Here is a 15,886-nt window from a genome sequence, read left to right on the forward strand (position 1 = left end):
GAGAAATGTGCGGAATATAACCAACCCTCATATAGAGCTTTCATTGATTACGAGGAAGCGTTTGATTCTGTCGAAACCTCAGCAGTCATGGAGGCATTACCGAATGATGGTGTTGACGAGCCGTATGTAAAAATACTGAAAGATATATATAGCGGCTCCACAGCCACCGTAGTCCTCCATAAAGAAAGCAACCAAATCCCAATAAAGAAAGGCGTCAGGCAGGGAGATACGATCTCTCCAGTACTATTCACAGCGTGTTTACAGGAGGTATTCAGAGACCTGGATTGGGAAGAATTGGGGAAAAGAGTTAATGGAGAATGCCTTAGTAACTTGCGATTCGCTAATGATATTGCCTTGCTTAGTAACTCAGGGGACCAATTGCAATGCATGCTCACTGACCTAGTGAGGCAAAGCAGAAGAGTGGGTCTAAAAATTAATCTGCAGAAAACCAAAGTAATGTTTAACAGTCTCGGAAGGGAACAGCAGTTTACGATAGGTAGCGAGGCACTGGAAGTGGTAAGGGAATACATCTACTTAGGGCAGGTAGTGACTGCCGATCCGGATCATGAGACAGAAAAAATAAGAAGAATAAGAATGGGCTGGGGTGCATTTGGCGGGCATTCTCAGATCATGAACAGTGTCTTTATCCCTCAAGATAAAAGTGTATAATAGCTGTGTCTTACCTGTACTCACCTACAGGGCAGAAACCTGGAGGGTTACGAAAAGGGTTCTACTTAAATTGAAGACGAAGCAACGAGCTATGAAAAGAAGAATGATGGATGTAATGTTAAGGGATAAGAAAAGTGCAGATTGGGTGAGGGAACAAACGCGACTTAATGACATCTTAGTTGAAATCAACAAAAAGAAATGGGCATGGGCAGGACATGTAATGAGGAGGGAAGATAACCGATGGTCGTTAAGGTTTACGGTCTAGATTCCAAGGGAAGGGAAGCGTAGCAGGGGGCGGCAGAAAGTTAGGTGGGCGGATGAGATTAAGAAGTTTGCAGGGACGACATGGCCACAATTAGTACATGACCTCGGTAGTTGGAGAAGTATGGGAGAGGCCTTTGCCCTGCAGTGGGCGTAACCAGGCTGATGATGATCTGGATAGGGTGGGTTGTGTATCGCCAGGTCAACAGTGATGCTAGAGAGGGCATCACCTTGAGCCTTGAGCGAACTCAGCATCGCCTTGAATCCACCGTAGCTGGATATGTGTGTTGGTATTGGTTATGCGTATCGATTTCCGTTGCCTTGATGACCTGGAGCAAATAAATGAGCTCTGTTGAATAGGCGATGACATCAATATGCACAAATAAAGTTCAAAGCGTGCTAGACTTTGTGGACGGCTTTAGGCCCTCACTAAAGTGTTGCCTTCGAGAGATCTTCCTGCGTTTCAGAAAGAACTCGTGCATGACTACTGCACTACGCACGTTATGCGCACAACGCTTGTAAGGAGAAGCTGCACGAAGGTAATTGACTTTAGTAGTTATGAAAAAAATTGGTTCGTCTTCGGATCTTGCCTCTGCTTACATCACAGCTAGTATAAAGTTAAGCGTGTTCATATAGACTACAACTACTGGCTTATTTCATTTTTGTATAAAGACGCTCTTCTCAAACGGCCGCTTCTCTTAAAGCGCATAGACGAGGGGCATTCATAAAGCCGGTATTATTGGCTTGATGGAACAGAAAAATAGAAGAGAAACTTGAGTGGAAGTTTATTCTTCCTCTGCATAATCTCCTCCCGAGGCCATGCACTTCTGCCAACGATGGATGAGCTGCCGCAGGCCATTGCAGTAGAACTCCTCAGTTTGAAAGTTCAGGAAGTGGTCGGCTTGAGCGATCACTGCCTCGACGTGCCTAAAATGTTTCCTGAACAGTGCACTCTTAGTGCGAGGAAGAAGTCGCTTCGCGCGAGGTCAGGTGAATATGGCCGGGGTGGGGCCTCTTGCGTGGGCCTCGATGCGGTACGATGCGGTGGAGGCGAGCGCCATCTGAAAGTGTTGCAAGGAACAGGGCATGCCGCTTCGTAACCTCCGAGATTTGCGCGCTGGCGTGTGCAAATCTTACATAAGGGCATGGGACGTGCCGTTATTTGCGCCTCCATTCCGACAAGGTGTAAATGTTCAGACATCCACACATCTACGTCGCAGCCGGATCCTCTCTCGGCAGACTGGGACTGTTCCTTGTCTGGTTCGCTAACACACGCCGTCTGCAAGTGACGCACACTAATAGCACGAGGGCATGTTTCTTTGCATAGCTACCTTTTTCAACAGTTGCTCATATGGCTCGACAAAACAAAAAAGAAAGGACGTGCCACAAATATGAAACCTAGTGCTTTCGCTTGAAGATTTCTGCCCAATGAAAAGATAGCTTACATATCACACGAAAACAATGCACGCATAATAATGGATCGAGTAAGGCTGTAGTTTGATGGACACAACACTAGTACCATAGTAACAATGACACGCTTGCTGCAGAATCTAAAGCAAGATATTTTGTTTGCGAGCAGTAACCAAGCCAACATTCCCATTCAGAAATTTGTGAAGAAACGCAAGTTAGCTGAGGGCACTCAGGTGGAATTCATTCCGTATTTGGTCTTTCCCGCGTTGTCGCGTTCTGCTAGCTGGTTCCTTTCTCTACTGAGCGAACATTTGCTAATGTTAGGTTCGTTCCTTTCAGAAGCCACCGGATTGCCGCGAAAATACGTACACATCAGTCGATAATGCGCGAGCATTATTGACGGTTCTTGATCATCGATGGCGAGCGTAAGCCTAAATCGTAGTCGTCGGAATGGTTAGGTTTCATTTAGACGTCACGTGTTTGGGCCACTCATTTTAGGAAGTCCCCGAAGCCGTGATGTCGGCAGTGCGTGCCTACTGAGCTCCGCATGTGATTAGTGAAGCTTTTGTCTTACTCCAGAAATGATTGTCTCCACAAAAAAGCTTTCGCCAAGCAGCGAAAAGAAAGAAGCTCGAGGAGAGTGTTGGGAGGCTAGTTGGATGAAATCTGAGCGTACAAACGCAGCTGACTCCTTCTTTGACGTGAAGACGTTGGGAGAGGCTAATAAAAATGCTAGTGTTCATAGCGCACGCCAGTGCGCATGGAAATTTGCCAAGACTACTAAAAACGGGGAAAATGTGGCAGCAGAAAGAATAAATTCAGATTCCGGTCAGTTTTAAATTTTCGTGGGACGTGTCGAAACCGAAGATATGAAAAAACACAAGTTATTATGCATTGCAAGAAACTGGTAATGTTCTGTCATGTTTACTTTGAAGCGATTTCAATGAGCCAGTGCGCTCTCATGCAAAATAAAAAAAAGCACAATGAAGTGTTAGAAGTAGCACAGATTCAGTCTACCGAGAACGCTTAGTGCCTCGTTTGCCCGACCGCCAACTAGCGGCTTTTGAGGGAATAGGTTTTATGAAATCTTCATTTAAAAACTTGCGCAAGTCTAGATATTGTCCCTCTAATTACTCGTCCCTGACAAAGCGTTAGTATTTGCCACAGTCCTTTTTTTCTCTTACCTGGAAAATATTAGTAGTCCGGGTGTTCACTCAATCATGGGCGCGATACAAGGTACCAATAGCAGAAACTTGATAAGAAATATTAACACATTTTCGGTGCGTCATTCTTTATCTCCTCGAGACCGAATGTTTATGCTTTCTTTCCATACGCTATAATTAATGTCATCCCAAATGTCTCAGCAGTAACTTCAGATGTGGCAGATTCCCTTTTGAGCTGGCTGACAAGGAAAGCTGCATTAAGCATTTCTTGTCAAACATCGGTGTTCTACGCAAACATACCAAACATCGCTACATCCATGAGATGTGCGATCCTTTTGCGGAGAGATTTCACTAGCAGACAATTTTTCTGGCTGACAGCAAAGCTGAAGCTACTGGCAGCTGCACAGGAAACCGAAAGTCCACAGAAAGGAACGTGGGGTCAGTGCCATGGCAAAGAAGGCAGGCTCTACAGCACTGTGAACATGCCCGGTGAAAGAACCTGAAGCACGCCATCGATAAGCTGTCACGCGGAATTTCCACTCGATGAGCGTCCCGATCTATTTGATGGTTACGACCTGTAAGAGAAGGGAGCGTAAGTTCTTTCTATATACGTAAGTTGTAACCGTGCAGGAAGTGGAGGGGGGGGACGAGACGACAGCAACGATGATGACGATGACTACTGGAACAATATCGCTCCCCTAAAAATGCATTATAATGGCTATTTCTATAGCGCATGCTATTCTTACGTGTCTAACGAAGCCGCTCGTTTTGTACCGTTTGGGACAGATTTCGTTTTTGCGGAATCTACTCAAGCCTTAGGAATGCTAAAAATTCATGTAACTTATTTGAAAAAAGCAGGGGAACGTGGCAGCTATATGCAGTTACGACACTGCTAGCGGGCCGTCGTTTTCTTTAACGAGCGCCATACAGTCTTGCATGGTTGGATCCTGCGGGCGTCATCTGTAGTGAGACACGGTCTTTCACTGAGCTTCTTTAGTTCTCGTCGTCTTCGCCTGGTCTGCGAGATTCTCTTCCTTTATTGCTTCGAATAAGCGTTCGCTTTTGAGTCGCTAGTCCCTGAGCGCATCTGGTTAGCGTGAAAACAGTGAAATGGCACTCGTGTCTGTCCTATGGTTATCCGTCCTTCGTGAATGTGGCATAGCTTGAATACGTCATGGGAAGTATGGATTCAATTTCCGTAAAGCTTTCGACACGAATGTGAACGATAAAACATGGTACATTAGCCATAGTTGTCTATAATATGGCCGCTAAAGATCTATTGCGACCGTTTGCGCAAAAAAAAAATATTGAAACAGGTTGTTCCATGAGCTATCTTACGCGTAAAAAAGGTGGCGTTTTTTCCGTAGAAGTATGCAACTCTCGAACCCATTGCAAACACTTGAGGAATTACCTATTTCAAAGCAGGCACTTCACTGTAACCGTACCCATGGCTTTTTCACCCACGAGGACTTCTGCACTTCTGCGCTCCTTGAAGGCGACATTGTAGACGTCTGTGACTGCGTGGTACAGTACAGCCACGCGAGATCTCGTTCAGCCCCTTTCATTCTTCCCTCTTCTGCCTTTTCCCCTTTTCCCCTTACCCAGAGTAGAGTAGTCAAGCAGATTGTTTCTTGGATATTTTCTTTGCCTCCTCTCTTTTATTTAATTTTTTTCTCTGCTTTCAAGGTTACCATACAAGTCAACTGCGGGCCTCTCAACCGGGCATCTCAACACAATAAAACGGTACGTAACATATTCTTTAGAGACAAATCTTGCCCAAAGAACACACGAAACGCATCGTTGTATTTCCAAGTACATTATTTCGTGCTGTAACTTGTCGAAGGAGTTTTATAAATAAAAAATTATATTCTTCAGATATTTGTAGTTTGGATCCGGAGGTTACGGTTTCCCAAATGTTTAACACTAAGACAAAACGAATCGTAGACTACTAACTGCGCGCGATCATTCCGTAGCGCAGCAACTATTTCTAAAGCAGTATAAGGTTAATGCGCACACCTAAATGCAGCCGTTGTCACCTAAACACACATTTTTATCCAGGTCCGATACCAATGCCTGGTCCGCTTAATGGAGGGGTCCACGGTTGGCCCACCCCACTAAAGTTGTGGAGTGAAGTCAAGGAAGGATATATAAGGTGTGCGTATCCTGAATGCAGCTTTGTAGAAACATCATTGTTTATCGTTAAATATCTGTTTGGAATTAATGTTTCAATGGCAATGCTGAGTACCATGACAATACTCATTAATCGTTGACTTTTGGGTCAGTTGTTGCATCCAGTTGGGTCGTTTAGCGGTACAAGGGCGGAAGGAAGCGATGGGTGCCTGCCCTGTCCACATGGTTTTATTCTGCGTTTATTGAACTTAAGGGCACACGATGTTGACAAATTTGTGTCTCTTAGAGAAGAAAGCCTGATCCCCAGACGCCTGCAAAGTAATACGTACACGCACGGAACGATAATGCATCGCCTCTGCCCGACGCTCCACGGCTACGTCTGCCCACTTTGCAACGTACCCGACACTCTGGCACACTTGCTCCTGGGATGCCCGTGTCAGGAAGGCAGCGAAATGCAACCAGAAACGCACGCAAAACGAGCAATAGAAGCAAACGACCTATTCGAAACGTGGGCGGCCAAGCTAACCCTCGGGAGCCTGGAAGACCAACGACAACTCGTCGCCATGGCCAAGAGGGCAGTCGAAGCCAGAGGGTTCCTGGACTAAGGAGCTTTCCCACCTTAGGGTGATACCCGGACTCGCTCGGGACACTGTTCCGTTTAATAAACGTTTCTCTCTCTTATAAAGCATTCGGTCTAGTGGCCTTATAAGTAGGAATAGGCTGCAAGGTATTGTGCAAATAAATAAGTCACGGGCCCCCGCGCGACTCACGCAGCACAGTCACAGCGTAAGCTGGAGGAGCGGCTCCATAGCAACTCCATTTTCGGCACCAGGCACCAGAGTGTCTTCACTGCGAAGACTCTTTGCTCCGCTTTCACCAGAACGAATTCAACTGTCCACTCGGTGTCTACGACGAGCTACGGCCTGTGCTACCCTCAGCCGAGTGGTCTGCTGAGCCCGACGTTGCCTGGTTGCAGCTGTGCGCACAGCTCTCAGAGTCGCTTCTTCAGCAGGGGTTCGTACCCTGCGAGGAGGCGCCAGAATGTGTACCGAAAACACAGGTATCGTAACTACGCAGCGCATATGTACTGGCCCTTGACACATGGCACGATAGGATGCAACTGCTGCATGTGGCGATACCTGGTGGAATGCAATGCAACTGCAATGCAAAGTGTTCGCATACCGTGGCGACGGTCGCGCATCTAACATCGCGTTAGAAGTGGCACAATACGATGGTACTCTGCTGCTGCTCTCTTGTGTAAAGTTTAAAGCTGCCTACAGAAAAAAAATCCGGTTAGTTGCCCAGCTCCTTCGATGCACTGTGGTGTGTTGAGTTCTAAATGAGTTGCCTGCCAAAAAATCTACGTGCGAAAGTGGGCGAAAACTAAACACTTATATTCACCGGCCCTTTTCCCAAGTTTGGTACAGCTGAATGGGCACAACGTTTGTGACCTGCTTAGGGTGCTACTTCGGGAAAGGAATTTTAATGAACCCGATATGTGCATTTATGCCCGTACTTTGGGTGTACAGATCTTATCTGTAAGCCCCGTTGTTCTGAATTTAACAACCTTGAACATTTTATCGAGGTATTTGTCCACACAGGAGCGCCATTAAATAGTTATTTACCGTTTATTCAACCTAATAAAATGAACCGTAGTTTATATCTGTGTTGTTATTTTACAGTTTATTATTTATTGCTTGTGGCACGTAGCGCAATTCAACTTTTTGTTAAGGTTTATTAAGGAGTATTAAGGTAAAGGTTGACGCCTACATATGAGAATCTTTTTTTGTATGACCGATTGACTTTAACCTAATTGTTATGACACATACTGGAAATTGGGAATTGTAGCCGGCGAGTTTGCGAGGCACATTGAGTTAGAACAAATATCTAGGATGACATCAGTTTCGATATACGTCTTTAGAAAATGTCGGTCAGTATACATATAGGCGCTTCAACTCTTATGCTTTTATGCATAAAAATGGGTTCTGGTAAAAAAACGTAGGCACAACAACAATGCATTTATCACATCAGGTTTGCCGGCGTATATCAAAATCAGTGCTGGTCTCAAATTTTGTTCCAAGTACCTGTGCCTTAACAATTTCATGGCTTCAATTCGTAAGCTGTAAGATTTGCCCTAAAGTAAAAGGTAAATGCTGATGAGCAAAATTTCAAGGTTTTGTCGATTATCAATTTGGATTTCTGGTACAAGTAATGTCCGCTTCACCGAGTAATCTAGCCGAATGAACAAATTAGGGCTTTCTAAGAATTTCTAAAAATTCTGCAAAGTAAATAAATGAACAACAATACCTGCTATATGCTGCACTAAGATATCCACAACAGATCATAATTTATAACTGATAAGATGACGAAGCGCTGTTTACTAGCTGAACCTCCATGCACCGGTGGATCTCCCACGTTATTAAAACGTTAGCGAAAGGTTTGTAACGACCCGTGATGTGTCGGAACTGCTGCAGTTACTAGCATTTAACTTTCTTTAGAAGTGTGTATCAAACGTCAAGTAGCTCGACCGCGCAAATTCCTCAAACATCTGCTTAAGCTAGCCTGCATACATACGGTCAATTCAGCTCACAGTTTTCCATCAAAGAAAATTACTTTCAGCAGCGTTCTCCTGTTGCAGTTTTGTTTTTTCAATGTCAAAATGTTGCGCCAGTTTTTACTTCCACAATATGCTTCAGCAACAAGACAAGCAGCACACTCTTTCCATCTCACACTTTCTAAAAAATCCTGTAAGTAAATATTCAGCAAGAATATTTATGCTGGTTGTGCTTGGAAACCTGTGATGGTATGGAAGGAGCTTGATAGGTAAAAAAGGGTTGCCTTGGAAGCAATAAAACTAATACTCGTGGAGCCAACCAAAACATGCAAACACATGGTTCAAGTAACTTCACACGATGACATTACGTGCAAAAAATACTGCGCTGTATCTTCTGCTGGGGGAAAATTACGGCAGCTCTCTTGTAACTGGGTCGGTTGAGGCCCGCGTACTTAAAGCGTGTGGTTTCGAGATATTGCGACACATCGCGAACTACGACCACCTTTGAGAACGGTTCTACCCCAACGCCAGCTCTCTGCGGTTGCCTGCAGCAAGGGTATTCAACTAATTACCCTTGGGAGCCTTCCCGCTCAGGAATAATGAATTTAGGGCTGGAGACGACCACAGAGTCCACTGTCGAGAAGCGCACGTCACGGACCACTGGCACCAATTATCGCACTAATTAGATTAGGCTCACTAGACCCACTGGTAAAACTGTTCGTTTTACGTAGCTACTTTTTTTTCTTATCTGATATTCGGGTTTAAATGTATTTTCTGTAGTAAAGGTTTGGCGAACTGTCTTTTTTGTTCCCTTTGATGGATGCTTGCGGTTAAACCATGTCGCGCCCATTCACTGCTGAGCGGTTCTTACCTGATTACGCTGTTCTTGTCATAAACACAGTATTTCCTCCATGGTGGAAGAAGTTCACCGTATTTTACAAGTAACAGCGATGAGCGCAGGCTTCTCTCGGTCCAGTCTTTTCGAACTCCTAATTTCAGATATTGCTCAATTCGCTGTTACAGAAGGCATTTTGTACATTCACATATAAGAAATTATTAACAGAATGGGGCATAATAATGACATTCCGTACTCCTGGACCGTGCACCAGGTAAAGTTTAAAATTGACAGTCACTTTAGTATCCTTACGTGATTTTATTGCGAAAACATTTGGACTTCTCTAATTTGGTACGTCCGTGATACGTGGCGCCACACATTTTCAGCTGTCCTTCACAAGTCTACGTTATTCCATCTTAATCCACCTCGCACTAATTTGCAACTGCCTTAACCCGCCTTCATCCACTTTAATCTACCCGATTCCACTGTGATATAATTTTTACCAACCTTAATCCACTTTAATCCACAATAAAATACCTTGATGTAATTTGTACAAACCTTAATCCACAATAATCAATCTTGCGCTTATTTGTATCAGCCTTAGTCCAGTTTAATCCAACTTAATCCACTTCAATTCACCTTCATTCACTTCAATTCACTTTATTCCGCCTTAAGTCGCCTTACTCTAATTGTTCTAGCATTAATTCACTTTCCTTTACTGTAATTACCCGTAATTAACTTTAATGCACCTTAAGTATTAGTAATTCTGCTAATTAATGCTGTTATACCTTTGTCTATCCTCTGTATTCTCACTGACGTTATACAATACGCTGATGACGTCGCATTGATTTTTGGTACAACTCGTTGCGAACAACGCTGGCTTTACTGCCTCATGGAACACATAACGCTTTCGCATTAATAACTGCGTTAGCTTAACTATCAGTATTGCAGATGGTTACTATACAAAAGAACACATACGTATTCCTTGAAGTGCAAGCCCTTGATTGTACAGTGAAGGCACTGATACAAAGTTAGCAATACGTGCTGTATTTGTGGTGCACAGAAAAAGCCTCCATGAGAATCGCAGACACCAACGAAGCTAATTCTTGCAGAAAAAAGAAATACGCAGATGTTGAAATCTATGCGAAGCGTAGCTTTCTTGAAGGGCTTGATGGAATCTTATATATTTGCATTTCTATCCTGCGTTTTTAGCGTAAGACCAACTGGCGTGGGCGTGTGCTTTTGCGTACGTGGGCTGCACAATGTGACAAATCTTACATAGGTTCGCATTTATTCATTTCTTATGAATTATGTTAAATGTACCACCGGCTTCCTGGCCAATATCCAGTTGTGTGTCTGTGTCATTGTGCGGAAATTATAATAATCATCAACACGCGACATTAATTCCTAGTTTAATTCCTAGTTTACACTGCCGCGATATCAAGTTTCTTTAACACATCCTTGGACAATACGTACCTCCTGCTTCTTAACCAACACTTAATGTGGGTACGTTGCGTTGATTGGAAATCACCATCATCATCATACGCAGCTTGCGGACCACCAGCTTAGGTGATCGCCCGCCCTGGGTATCTTCTATTGTTTGGAAATTATCTTTATCATTACCAACATGCGGAAAGTTTCGTGGCTGATCTCCCGTTTTGGATATGTGCGATAACGTGGAAGCCATGCACGTCATAAATGCACGGCGATCTTCTCAAAGAGATAATTGGCGTTGACCCCATCTATACCTCTTGTTTTTGGCCAACCCTCCATTGTGAGTACGGGCCATTATGTGCAAAATCATCATTATCATAATCAAAATAGGGACACGCATCTTGACCGATCTCCCGTTGTGGGTAGGTACAGTAGTATGGGAATCATAATCATTAGCAATCGGAGATCATCTCAAAGAGCTAGTTGGCGTAGGCACGAGAGAGAGAGAGAGACAATAGGGAGAGGAACAGACGAGTGTCCAGTTTGCTACCCTTCATTGGGGGTAAAAGAAAGGGGGAATAGAAAGAGGAAAAGCACTGATTGCACGTGCGAGTATTCACAGGAACACTACGAGCGGTCTACATATTAAGTGCGGTTTGCCAGGAGATTTGCAGACCTCTGCGTCTCACTTGGCTGTAATAAACAAAACAAGCGCGGTTGTGGCCTAATGGTTAAAGCATTGGGCAGCTGCACTGAGGGGTAGAGATTCGACATCCGCTGCTTGAGGTGGTTTATTTTAATGCGTGACCATTCCTTGGCGAGCTCCCCAGCTCTGTCACGTGAAAGGTTTAATGCCTTGTATCTGCACGAAAATGGGTAATTTGCAAATTTAGAACATGTATTCTCCATGATAGTGCACATGTAGGTAATTGGTAGCTTTTAAGCGGCAAGGAACAATGTAAAGCAAAAATGTAAAAGAAGAGAATACTCAGAAAGGTACATGGGGCTCTCAATAAATGGCATGGGGTAGATTATAGTAGGGGTGGCACAACTGAAATTCTGGCTGGGTCAACTTTAAATCTGGCCGTGGCTCAACTTAGGGGTCGGTCAACTTGAAGGCTGAAGGGGGGGAGGAGTGGCCCAACTGAAATTTCGGGGAGGGCCCATTTGAAATTTGGGTTGGCAGAACTGAAATGTGGTCTTGGGCCAACTTGAAATTTGGGGGTGGGCCTGCGTAAATTATGGGGTGGGCAACTTGAAATTTGGGCGTGGGCCAACTAGAGATATTAGGGTGGCCCAATGTCCAATTGAACGCTGCTGGGCACACTTTGAGTCAACACCTGGCGAGCATGAGACTGCGTTGAGACGCTTGGCGCGTTTTCGTTGGTGCTTAACGAGGCGCAGTTGGAACGCAGAGGAGAGCTTGCGTGGACAAGGAACGCGCGCATAAAACAGGCTTGCAAGAGCGACGGTGAAGGTGACATGGCATGGAGGCGATGTACTCTTGCCTCACGCAACGCCTCACGCGCTACTGTGGCAGCTTGCTTTCGCTTTCGACCGCTCGGCTCCGTCGAGGCGTGCTCGTGCCTGGCGTTCCAGCTCAATTGTTAAGATTTGATAGAAGGGATTGGATGCGGCGAGAAAACCTGACAATTGCCCACTAGAGCCTAAGCATTCTTTCCCGCTGGAAAGGCCATGGTCTGACGCGCAAGAGCTAGGAAAAGCAAGTAAGCAACACTGAGCAAAAACGAAGTCGCATCCGAGTCAAACAATGCTTATGACTAAGTAGTCAGTTCTCAGAATTTCTGTGGCTTTTTTTTTTCAGTGAATGTGAATCTACTCACTGAGATTTCGACTAGGGACCGACCATCCCAGGTGAAACCATGGAATGGTAGGGAAAGAATGGTTAGCTTTAAAAATAAAACGTGGATAGACGTGGCCTTATAACAGAGAGAGAGAGAGAGAAGAGAGAGAGAGAGAAAATGCTGCATAGAAAGGCAGAGAGGTTAACCAGAGGCAGTTCCGGTTGGCTACCCTGCAAGGGGAGAAGGGTGAAGGGGGATAACAAGAGAAAGGGAGCGGAAGGGGGAGATACAGAGAAATAGAGACATATTTAATAAAATGTCTCCTGTAATGAAAAAGGTGAAGTGAACACAAGTGTTGAGGAAGTCCAAAGGTAAAGAAAAGTGCTCTTACGCCGAATGCTTTCATCAATCAGTGTGACAATTTAGACCCGCCATTTACGAATCCAGTCATGCTTTCTTCTTCCTCATGGGATTTTGAGAGGCATGTGCATACAAACCATTCTCTGTCCCCTTCTCGAAAGATTAGTTACCGTGGTAGTTAGTATGTAGTGCCTGAATGGACATCGTACGTTGAAACGAATCGGAGGGGTGAAAAGTGTTATTGCACGACAATATATATTCGATACGCTTCACGTTCAGCTGTGCTCAACAAAACTGAGGCCATTGCGTTTTGGAACTTTTCGCTGTCAAAGCAGCTTGAAAGAAATACGTATGTTGGGATGGCTACAGTACGATTAAAGTCATTATAGTGTAGCCGTCACAATATACATATTTGCGCGACATACAGCACCAACAATGCCACCAGTCGTTGCTTCAGCATAATAGTTTTGTGCATACAGCATACACCAGCGTAATTGCTATTTTCCCCCTTAAAGACCATAGATACGGTCACCTTCCAATCACACCTGCGCAGATTTTAAACCTTTAGTGATTCTCAACAGAGCTTATCCCTAGCCACATAACTTCCATAATACACCATGTTTATGATAATGCGCATGAACATGGAAGTATTATAAATATCAACCTCGATTTCAATAAATATAAAACTTGCGAGTGAATTTCCTTACGATTGTGTGCCCCCATGGGGTGTGCTGACGTGAGGCAAAAGAAAATGCGCTAGAAAAAGTTTAAGGACGAACCTACGACTTTGTGTTTTATGCAATTTGAAAACGGTTCTACAGCCAAATATCACATGTCCTATAATAAACATAAACCACTTTAACTTCACCCATCAAAAGAACCTTCGTACACCCACAGTACAAAACTAAACAAAAGCTCGTATGACACCATTATCGTTGGTGTCTCACCCAACTTCTATAAACACATTCAATCAAGGTCAAGGACTGTTGCGTTTTATTCAAGAGACGCTAGATTAACGCGTTAAGTTTCCTGCAACACACTGTCAGTAGCTGATGACAGCAAGATCGAACGTGAGTCTAACGTGTGCAGAAACTCAATTCTTATGGCTCGTGCTAATAGCCACGTCCTGATAAATGATCGCATCGCAATTTCAGGCTGGCCCTTAGAGAAGCCGAACAAAGGAGCAGGTGACAACAAATCTCCGGCAATAAAGACCGCAGCACTCCCACGCCCTTAGCTATTAGCCAGCTATATATAGACGTTCCACGAGCCCACCACGTAGGCTGACTAATGACCATCGTAGTCAGAAAAGTTGGTGGCTCCCTAGTTTAGCAAGGAAGTTGCTTGCTCGGTCAGCACATGGCCCATTTGCGAAACTAAAGGTTCGGCTCATAGTTCGCGACATCACGGTTACCAGCATTCGCATATTTTAGAGGCGCTAACTACATTCGATGCGGGGACCAGAATTTTTGCTTAACCTTTGCATTATATCGTTGGGGAGTGCACAGACGCGGCTAAAGCAGCTTCATCTTTGTTTCATTTGATTAGAAGGCAATAAATAGTTCCACCTTCTTTCTAGTGGGGTAACACTAGGATACTAAATATATAACCTTAAAGCTCGGACATATTGTACAACACATGTGGAATTTTCGAGTGTCATGACACATCTTGTGCCCATTGAAGTGTTTCCATTGAAATCCAAGCGAAGGTGTCTAGTTTCTCTTTGTGCCTATTTTGTTTTTCATCGCATGCTAAACTATAAAGTTGGCTTTAGCGATTGTGACGGCAGATGGTAGTGAATTCTACCTTCGCAAAGTGGGTTTCCGATTACTGATCATCGTATTATGTTTTGTATGGTAGGCGTGAGCAGTGCTGAACACCTAAATATTTTACGAGCCTGTAAGAGACTTTCTCTCGCTTTGCAATGAAAGCTTTTTCCGGTAAGCGCCCTTTAAGCATGCTGTGACATATCAACCTTCTATATGTTGTCTGCAATTGACTGATCCACCTTAAGTTCAGTGAGTAGGACCGCCGGTGACTAGGAATATTCGAAACGAACAAGCGCTACTTGTTACCTGAAGCGAAACACTGCGCACAGAATTCTGGCATCTAGTGTACAGAGGGAAGCACCGTTGTACTGTCGTTCTTGCACCGAATTGTAAGGTTACATTGACCTAGCTAGGTTCACCTGGGAACAAAAGCACACGGACACACAACCTGGCGAAAAAGAAAAACTGAAAACATGAATTTACTTTCAACGCGGAGGCCGAAATTGAAGTGACCAAATGCCCTGCAATGTTCGAGATGCCAAGTATGACTAAAGTTTTCAATTTCAAGTTACGTTCATAGGTGGAAAAGAAAGTCCGCGTCGTCGTGGTATTCCTGGTCTGTAGACATCTGCACACGAAAGTGCATTCCTAACTGTAAAACATAAATTGGTACGTTCACGGCTTTGGTTAGGCAGCCAAATATGGGCACTAAACTACGTAAGTAGTCCGTTTTACAGCCTTCGCAGAAGGCTGAACTTCGAAATAATTTTTGAAAAACATGTTTTCAATTTCGCAACGACCTAGACTTCAACCTAGACTTGGAAACCGAGCTTGTAGGTACCTATTTACTAAGGATTCTTGCCTCCACTCGAGCATCTGGGGAAGCATTTGGTGTACGCACTGTGTCATCTAAGTTGGCTCGAGGAGGTAAACAAAAGCAAAGTCGAAGCAGGACACTGCTGTTTAAGCGCCGCTTGTTTACCGGCTGTGTTCCAAACAGGATTGCTTTGACCAAAATTATTTGTGACGAGTCTATAGCACAATAATTGGATGGGGAAGTGGGTGTGGAATTCACATTCAAATAACAAAGCACGGAAGACTAATGCAGCGCTGAATAAGAAAGAGTGCCAAATATACAACTTAGCCAAGAGTACTGAAATGATTAACAAAGCAGAATATCTTAGAGTAAAAAAATGTGTGCAGACATGCTGCCCTATAATGTAAAATTAATCTAATGTTTATTTCTCTACATCTCTATGTCTAAATCTGTGTCTCGAACCGCGTAATCAAACGCTCCTGCTCGTTTGTACGATGTCACTATTGTTTGCTTTCGAAGCAAATAGCATTGCCTACATTGACGTGTTTTTCTTATATAATTGAATAACAGGGGCCAGAAGTACGCAGAAGTGGAGATGGTTTCGGTTGGGAGGAGGAAAGAGGGGGAGGGCTAGTAGATAACCGGATGAGCAAGGGTGGTGCCGGCGTGTGCGATTGGT

Source organism: Dermacentor andersoni, chromosome 10 (assembly GCF_023375885.2).
Source record: "Dermacentor andersoni chromosome 10, qqDerAnde1_hic_scaffold, whole genome shotgun sequence".
In the NCBI taxonomy this organism is placed as follows: domain Eukaryota; kingdom Metazoa; phylum Arthropoda; class Arachnida; order Ixodida; family Ixodidae; genus Dermacentor; species Dermacentor andersoni.